Below are 10342 nucleotides of genomic sequence, written 5' to 3' on the forward strand. Positions count from 1 at the left end.
GGTAGCGGCAAGGGACATGTCGCCAGTAAGAATGGCTCTTTACTCAATAGAAGCGTTACACTGACCTGCTCGTCCACTCACCTGGGGTACTACTGGGACCTGTTATTCACTCACAATATTCCACGGACTCTTTGTTTTTTCACTCACCTATCACATTATGCACCTGCTCTTTGCTCGTGATATTACAGAAATCAATTGTTTACTCAGAATGTTTCAGTCACATGCTATTTACAAGGGAGGGATTTATTAATCATTACATGTAATATATACTTTAAAACATAACCCAATAATTAGGACGACACTCTACTTCTAAAAAATGATATATAACGCTTAAACAAGGAAATACGAAATTGCAGGGACCACAATATACACACAGGGACTGCCTGTGTTTACACAGAAAAACAAGCTCTGGCAACTCAGGGCTCGGTGGTGTTGCCGTCTGGATGAGTTACATCATTATAACGCACGATGGGGGCAAAAAAATGACTTGTTTACTTTAGAACTTGATGCGGATTAATGGTTATATTGAGGTTATCTTGAGATGATTTCGGGGCTTTAGCGTTCCCGTGGCCCGGTCCTCGAACAGGCCTCCTTTTTTGTTATACACCCTCAGGAAGTAGCCCGTAGCAGCTGTCTAACTCCCAGGTACCTATTCACTGCTAAGCGATAGGTGTATGATAGCTATCTACTGGTAGCGAGTTTTGTGTGTGTACTCACCTAATTGTGCTTGCGGGGGTTAAGCTTTGGCTCTTTGGCCCCGCCTCTCAACCGACAATCAACTGATGTACAGGTTCCTGAGCCTATTGGGCTCTATCATATCTACACTTGAAACTGTGTATGGAGAATCTGTGTGTGGGGGGGGGGAGGCGGGGTGTACTCACCTATTAGTAATCAACCATGTACGTGAGCCTGTACAATTCATGTTCAACTTATCCTCCCCCCCCTGCCTTTCAGACTATTAAGAACTCATCGTATACTGTCACATGTCGTTTGGGAATTGTTTACGTAATTGGCTTCAACCACTTTCTTCTCTAGTTTATAAAATTTTCCGATTTCTCTTCCGGCAAAGAATCCGACTTGCAACACATCCGTGGCTCATCGGTCGCTGTTACCAGCACTTACATGCAACTCTTCCTCCTCCTCATCCTCTCTCCTCCTCCTCCACCTCCTCAGACTAAACCTATCGCCCGACATTCCTTCTCTCTGCGATTTCCACAAACTCCTGCAGTTGCAAATTCCTTAGGTGCAATGCGAACTATGCAACAGGCGCATGAAATTCGCTTTGCACATTCCCCTCATCGCGCATGCTCGCGAAAAAAATTAACTTTCCAAATTCTCTCAGAGCAGCTGTGCTGTGTTGCCCTAATGCTCTGAAGACTTTATATGAGCGGTGGCTATGTTGAGGGGACGTGTGCTGCTCTGCCGTCAAGCTCTTTGAGGGGCATGTCAAGTGGACCAGTGGGCATGTCAAGTTGACATGTGCGCATGTCAAGGGGTCTTTTGTGGGGCATGTCAAGGGGTCTTTTGTGGGGCTTGTCAAGGGGTCTTTTGTGGGCTTGTCAAGGGGTCTTTTGTGGGGCATGTCAACCCGACACCTTCCCCTCACCCCTGACACCTTCCCCTCACCCCTGACACCTTCCCCTCACCCCTGACACCTTCCCCTCACCCCTGTCACCTTCCCCTTACCCCTGACACCTTCCCCTCACCCCTGACACCTTCCCCTCACCCCTGACACCTTCCCCTCACCCCTGACACCTTCCCCTCACACCTCACCCCTCACACCTCTCCCCCTCACAGCACCTCACCCTCACACCTCTCCCCTCACCCATCTCTTGCCTGCCCTAGCATTTCATTCCAATGAAAAGAAACACAATGTACCAAAATACATCGCTCACTTTCACCACATTCCCTTGGAGTTTCTATTAAGAGGAACGATTGTGAACGAATAAATCAGAGAGATGCAGTGCGGTATTGCTCATTCTACTGTTGCTATTGTTAGTGAAGCGAGGAGGCTAATTACCACTACTCGCTTCCCGCCATTTCTTCCCTCAACAAATTACCAATTTTTTTTTTCAGAATAAAGATTTCGACACATTTTGAGGCCAATATTTCGGAAAAAATAGGCAAGTTATAGGTAGAGTTTGATATTTATAAATTTATTCGATAAGTAGAACGACCAGTTTACAACCAAGAGACTGGGTGGGGGCCCAGTCTCGAAAGGCCCCCAGCGAACGATCAGTCGCTCAGTCACGATCAGGGAACACTGAGTGAACATGAGAGGTTCACGGCTGTTCAATATCCCACCAGCAAATTTAAGAAATATGGCCTGAATAAAAGTGGACGTCAAGACATAATTGGACAGTTTCTTGTAGGAAGAGCCGGACGAACTGAGTTGTAGTGGTCCTGTGGTCCTGTGGTCCAGTGGTCCTGTGGGCCTGTGATCCTGTGGGCTGCTCCAAGCAACAGACAAGTGGACCACGCTCCCACAAGTCAGGGCCGGCTTGGGGCGTTAGTACTCCCAGAACCCTCTACAGGTATAATCCAGGTAAACACCTTTTAAACTTTCCAGGCACCAAATTATTCATCAATGACTCTCCCCCTCCCCCCCCCCCCCGCCTCTCACCCTCCCTACAAGACACATCCAACACTGTTCATGTAGGGCAGACGTAAATCTGTGTTATTATGTACTTGTGTATGTAGGTTAGATTGACATTTTAAAAGCACTAGTACAATCACCTTCTGTGGTTGATTGTTCAATAAATCACTGAACTATATGTTAAACAGATCTCTAACCCAGTCCATGGAGGTCAGAAGAAAATGTACAAATGGTGGTTAGCATTGTAAATATGTGGCCACGTATGTGGTCGAAAAATAACAAATCTCTCTCTCTCTCTTTCTCTCTTTCTCTCTCTCTCACATACACACTTTCGGAAGCATTGGCAATACGCTTGAACAAAATATATGGTCCGTGAACGAGGCCAGCCTTTGCCAGTGCTTCATGGCAGGGTTGTCATCGTGGCACTCCCAAATACCAAGATTATCGACCCAGTAGACTAATGCTGGCTATACAGACCCCCACCAAGTAATGTGTGCTCTATACCGACTTCTACAAGAATGAGTGCTCTATATCGACCCCCCCAGCAAGCCATGTGTGCTTTATACAAACCTCCAGCGTGTGTATGTGTGTGTGTGTGTATGTGTGTGTGTGTGTGTGTGTGGTTGAGTTCCCTTAACCTGTCCGTTTCGGTTCGTCCTGACCATTATCTAGTCGATTGTGGAGTTTATTGTGATATTTCGGTCGATTATGGATTGCGACATTTCGGTCCAGGACGGACCGAAACGTCGTCGTTTCCTCGTGGTCTGGTGTGTGGTTTGGTCTTCTGTCCACATACATCTAGTCCCTCAATTCTGGTTCTACTCTGGCTGAAAACCTCTAAGCTTTCTCAAGTTTCTCCTGGTGTTCCATGAGCTTCACGGTCCATGCCAGTGCCGCATACTTCAGTAATGGAGAATAAATTATCTTGAAAGCCTTGTTAATCAAATTCCTAAATGTGGCTCATATAATCGCCAGCGTCACACATGCAGCTGATGTTATTTTGTTCACGTGAAGGATAATGGAAAAGGAGAGGTGAGAGTAGTCAGTGGAAGAGGAGAGGTGAGAGTAGACAGTGGAAGGGAAATAAGCAGAGAGAGTAGCGAGAAAGTAAGCACTGTTAACATAATCATCTTTAAAATACACTATCACAATATTCCCGGTGAAAATATTACAAAATCTTAAGTGAAACATAGAAAATATTCCCCCAAAAAAGTTTACACAGATATGCAAAACATATTTCCGTTGTTCCCAGACGCAAGGAAAAGCGGATTACAAATACCTGTGGGATGAGAGGAGGGTAGGATGTAGCGTAAAGCGCTGAAGCACTGTGGGAAATGCCTCTTTCCTCGCTACTTACCTGCCGTAACTTAAAGATCTGCACAAACTGAATGCAAAATCGAAACTCCGTTCAGTTCTTTGGGTGATTCACGCCCCGGGTGGGAGCCTCCCTGCAGGGTCGTGTTTGTTGAAGTGGGGGTTTGATGTGCTGTGTGCAGGTGTGGTGTGTGGAGGTGTGGTGTGGCGTGTGGAGGTGTTGTGTGGTGTGTGGAGGTGTGGTGTGGTGTGTGGAGCAGTAGTGGTGACGTATAGTGAGGTGTGTGGTGTGGAGAGCTGGTGAGGTTTAGGGATCTTCAGCCAAAGCAGCAATGCACACATGTACGAAATAGTGCAAATAGGATTCTTAAATTCGTGTCTATGTGTGTGTTAGAGATAATACATCAAATGTTGTACTTCAGATTTATCTTGGCTCTGTGAAGCCGAGTTAAGATATACAACTCAGTTTTGGTCCTAGTATTAGAGAATGGATATATATATATATATATATATATATATATATATATATATATATATATATATATATATATATATATATATATATATATATATATATATATATATATATTCACGTCAACCTTTACAAAGAAGAGGAAGGGAATTAACAGGGGGAAAGCATCATCAGTATTATTATAATCATCACACTCATCCTCAATTTTAAAATATGAGAAAGATGGCTGAGGAGATATGAAATTCTTGCCCGCGAGGAAGGAGCGTGGTTCGAGGCTCGCCCCCTGACACGGGAAGTTACTTAGAACCTTCTATGTGGCCAAAGAATACGCCAGGCTCTGAAAAATCGTCGGAAAGCAAGCGGGAGTGAACGGAAGAAGAGCGGGAAAGTCCGCGAAAGGCGTGAGAAATGTTGGGTGTCAAGGAGCGGGTTGAGGAATGCTGGAAGATCCGTATGAGAGTGAAAAGTCTGATACACCTTTCGAGAAATGTTTGGATGTCTGATAGAAGTCTGGGGGATAGACTAGTGTGTGTGTGTGCACGCTTTGGAAAATATGTCGCCTACATATATACCCTGACCCAGGGTATGGACGCGATACACTTCCTCCACTACACGTTCTGGGTAGGTTCCATGATGGTTCATGGTGAGGGTTCCATGATGGAGCTGCATACTCTAAGATTGATTTCACGTAGCCAGTGTGTGTATTTACTATTTGTATTTACTATTTGTATCTGCAGAATCGAGCTACTAGGTCTTGGACCCCGCCTTTGTAACCAATTTATTTTCCTCTATTATGTCTACGACATATATTTCTCTTACACACGCACGCATACACACAGACTCCTAACATTCAGGAGTCATTGCTGTAAACAACCGATGGCTAGAAAGGCGGGATCCAAGAGTCAATGCTCGATCCATCAAGCACAAATACGTGAGTACAAATAGGTGAGTACACATCCCCAGGAAGCAGCCCGTATCAGCTGTGCATTTTCCAGGTACCTATTTACTGCTAAGTGAACAGGAGCATCAGGGTGAAAGAAACTCAACCAATTTGTTTCTGCTGGGGATCGAATCCGGGACCCTTAGAACTGCGTCCCCAGAGCGCTGAACACTCAGCCGCGAGGCCCCATAAGTGTGTGTGTGTGTACTCACCTAATTGTGCTTGCGGGGGTTGAGCTTTGGCTCTTTGGTCCCGCCTCTCAACCGTCAATCAACTGGTGTACAGATTCCTGAGCCTACTGGGCTCTATCATATCTACATTTGAAACTGTGTATGGAGTCAGCCTCCACCACATCACTGCCTAATGCATTCCATTTATTAACTACTCTGACACTGAAAAAATTATTTCTAACGTCTCTGTGGCTCATCTGGGTACTAAGTTTCCACCTGTGTCCCCTTGTTCGTGTCCCACCCGTGCTGAAGAGTTTGTCTTTGTGTGTGTGTGTGTGTGTATGTGTGTGTGTGTGTGTGTGTATTTCTGCTTCTATGTATTGATTTATTCATACAGTGTATTGCTTTGCGTTGTCAAAGTAACTGACCTCTGGCTCAGAGTTACCGTAGGGTTTATCACCTTAGTCATCCTGTATAATAGGAATTATTTTTTTCATTAATACCAATATCATTAATAATGTCATTCGTATTAACGACATCTTCGTAATGCATCCAAAGCTTGCCAATACACTATCGATGACATGGCCGTGAATGACTGACTATCCTTGGAGATGGGGATTTTTTAGCATCACAAAGCTAGTTCTTGACCCAAGTAGTTTTTAGTAGATTTTTGAACCTAATGAAGTCAGCAAAATACTAAAAAATTGGAACATGAAAAATTGCTGACATCCATTGGTACCTGCTAGTATTATTACGGCATATGTTGTTTATTGTAGTTTAAATAAAAAATAAAATTTGCAATCTTTTTAAAATCTGATAATTTATTTATGGTTGGTATTAATAGATTCACCGATTTATGTTTTTATTTTTTCTCAGCGTCCTGTTCCTATTTGTAACTTTATTTGGTTCACAAAAATCTCTTCATAAGAAGCACACCGACGAAGACAATAGAAAAGCTCAGTATTTACGAGGAAAAACGACAAGATAATGCTGAAATAATCGGGAAATGATTGTGTCATTGATGGAAAATTATGTTTACATTCTTTTTTGTTGTCGGTTGTGGATATAGTCATTCATAGGCAGGTGTTTGGCCGCCTGCAACAGTGATCACACGCACTGCTGCTTCTTGAATGGAGTATGAAAATTGTGTTAATTTCGTTTTTAATATAAAACTTTGTGATTTTAAGATGTCCTGATCTTAAAACACAGTTTAGTCGAGAGTATTTTTGTGAAAAAGATAAGATCCAATGATGCTAGCGAAGAACATATCACTAACGACGAAGATAAAGTTAGTGAAAGAGTTACCACTAGAGAAGTTGACATCACTAGCTATGTAAAGCATGCCATAAAGGTTCCAATAACAGAAGTAGCGAAGCATGTAAGGTTTGCGAAGGAGAAATCACTTTTTGAAAGCGGTATGGCTTGTGAAAGTTCCCTCTTCATAGTTGCTTTTGACCAAATGTAGAAGACAGCAGGAAACTCCAGGATGAAAGAAATAAAGACTGGTCTAACGAGTGGTTCCTAGAGTTTAACTCACGCAAGTGCACAGAACATTAGACCGGGCACAAGGGACTAAAGGAGAGAAATTTCTTCAGATATCAGAAAGAGGACTCCCGAAGCCCCCCATCAGCTGGGAATCTTAGGTTGCCGTCATTGGAACTAAATTTAGAAATCTAAATAAGAATTCTTTCGGAGCCTTGGAAAATATATATCTTAAGATAATTCAAAGATGTGTGAATTGCCATCTTTAAGCTGCTATCGCATCAAACACATGACGAAGCTGGAGGATATCCAAAATCATGTCACCATGCTAGTCCCAGAGCTTACACGTATAGATTACGAGTGAAGAATTATCATCTTTAATCTCACGTCATTGGATAGGAGAACGACAGACATGATCAACACATACCAAATTTTCAGGGGAATTGCCAGGACAGACAACAACACACTAAATACCATTTGTGGTATTCTGAGCCTCACACGTGGAAACCTAAGTACCAAAACGAGTCAAAAGGGAGGGAAGGAATTATCAGGGTAAAGCGCCATGTCATTACGACTATATAGCACTTGGAAGGGGTCAGGAATAGGATTTGGGATGGGACTGGGGAAAGGAATGGTGTCCAACCACTTGGACGGTCGAGGACTGAACGCCGACCTGCATGAAGGGAAACCAACTCCCAATACACATTCAGAAGCAGACATGACAAGAGATTAGTGTTTCGGTGGCATGTACGTAAATCTATTGAAACCTAGGAGGCGAGACTAGAGTACAAACACACACACACACACGTGTGTACTTAGTTAGGTAAGTACACACGCACACGCAAGCGCACGCACACACGTGAGGGAACAATGAACCGAATACAGAGAGGGACAAGAATAAACACGAGGCCAAAACTACTCGCAGCTCCACACGCACCTCCCACTTGACGAGCGCCTTCCCTTGTTTGCACATGTCCAATCATGTTCAGACACGTCACGGCCACAGAGGAAACAGCGCGCCAGGAAACAAAGATGGCGCGGCACATCGGCTATTCTATTCACGCAATGGTAGTTGTGTGACAGATTGAAGGAGGTGGCGAGACAGAGATAACGAAAGACAGAAAGACAGATATAGAAGGAGAGACAGAATAAGACGAGAGAAATCTTTAATTTTCTCACTAAAAACAAACTAAAGTGAGACAGAATAAGATGAGAAAAATCTTTAATTTTCTCACTAAAAACAAACTGAAGTGAAGTTAATAAGAAAGAGAATATAAGATCCTGACGACACTGTATGGAAATTTGTAAATAATAATAATTATATTTATTGTAATTCTTCTTCTTATTAAGCATATTTTTTTCTGAGGAACAAATTAGGATTGAGAGATGAGAGACTGATATACACTGAGAAATATATACGAAGAGAAAGAGACAAGAAAAGGAAGATGAAAAATAAAAACAGTTGGAGACAGGAGACGCGAAGCAGACACAGAAACAGAAGAGGAAAGGAGATAAGAGAAACGAGACGGAAATTAAATATAGCAAACAAATGGAGAGCAAGAAAAGAATTGAATTAAGAGATATTTCAAAGAAACCGAAAGAGGGAGAGAGAGAGTACAAGTGGAGAGAGTGATAACATCCGGAGAAGCGGGAAAGGAATCTGTGACTGTCACAGGAAGCGGTTTCCTAATATAATGAGACTCACGTGGTGAAGCTGCACCACGTGACGTGACGGGCTGCCGTACCAGGACACCTCTGGTGTGATACACCCGCCTCAACACACCACAAACCTCCCACATACACAACTACACCCAACTCATCCTTTCCAATTCCCTAGCAACAACAAAGACGAATATCTTGAAGAAAAAAATTGCCTTCCTTAGCCACAACACACACATGCCGCGTCGCTAAAGGTTAAAACATGTACTAAACGCAAAAGGAAATCATTTAAGTCATCCTCCATTGTCTGTGGTTGTTCTTGACATGATCTTATAAGAGACTTGTTAATGTGTAGTGTGCTGGAGCCGTGTTGACCCACCTGCGACCCACCTTTCAACCCGCCATAATGTTGTGTAGTGTCCCAGGAGTAGTATTGACCCACGAACCTATCCACTCTCATGGTGTGTAGTGTCGAGGAGCAGCAGTATTAACCCACCAACCGACCCATCCTCTTATTAACAAAAGCATCTATCCATTCATCATACTACCAAATACACTCATCTATTCAACAAATATTTAGCACTAACAGCATCCCGCAGAATCATCATCATCATCATCACACGCCAATACCACATCCTCAGCAGCACATCCCCCCCCCCCCCTTCACACAACTTCCCATAATGTATCAATTAGTGCATGCTACTTCCCATAATGTATCATCCATTTTGATTAAGCAGTGTAGCTCAGTGTGGCTCCTACTGGACTTACTACTACCACCTGCCCCTTTTCACTCACCCTTCACACTCAACTCAACGTCTCGTTTCCATGCGTGAATCATCGTGACTGTTTATCCTTTTCTTCCCATTTTATTTCTTATATAAACCTAAATAAACATTTTTCCCAAGGTCATTAATTCCCTCAGTATAACCCATCCATCTTAATTTATTCTCCTCAATTTTATAATCAACTGGTTTTTAACCTCTTATGTTCTTGTAATGTTTAATTCTTTCCCCTCTAGTACCTTCTAATTTTGTATGATTTATAAGTAGTGATTTTTTTTAGAGAAGTAATTCATACATGATGAAATCTCTTTGTTGAATTCGCTGTCTGCAGTTAGAATACAGTAGGTGACATGCGAGCTGTCATCTGTCATACTGTATAACAGGTTCGTATTAATTCAGTTTCCCCAGCCTCTAATTTCATTTCATTCAGGTAAACTATTAATTTCTACACCGTTGTATAATTGCACATATAAACACGCTGCATAAAAAGTTGAGTTTTGCTAATCCGATACTTTTTCCGGTTATTTGGTAAAGCATAGTGACTCACCATGAGACTATGGTGACTCACCATGGGAGCATGGTGTCAACTACAATGGGAGAATGGTGACTCACCATGAGAGCATGGTGACACCCATCATCCTTCATTATCTTAATTCTGTCATTTGAAAGAATTTGTGTATAAGAAATTAAAAATAAAATCTTTCAAAATAACACCTTGCAAGAACAATAGCAGCAAAGCAGTACAAAAATTGCAATACTATAGCTTCTAGTGCAAAGGTCTTAAATAAATAGAAGTATGATCTACAGTACGATAGATCTGAAGCTAGCGGGCTGCCACCTTCAGGGAAACCCTGAAAACTAATAGCTACATTGTTTCAATTGAACAAATCCACAAGGGCCGTGATGAGGGATCGAACCTACGCACGG

Source organism: Procambarus clarkii, chromosome 81, assembly GCF_040958095.1.
Source record: "Procambarus clarkii isolate CNS0578487 chromosome 81, FALCON_Pclarkii_2.0, whole genome shotgun sequence".
In the NCBI taxonomy this organism is placed as follows: domain Eukaryota; kingdom Metazoa; phylum Arthropoda; class Malacostraca; order Decapoda; family Cambaridae; genus Procambarus; species Procambarus clarkii.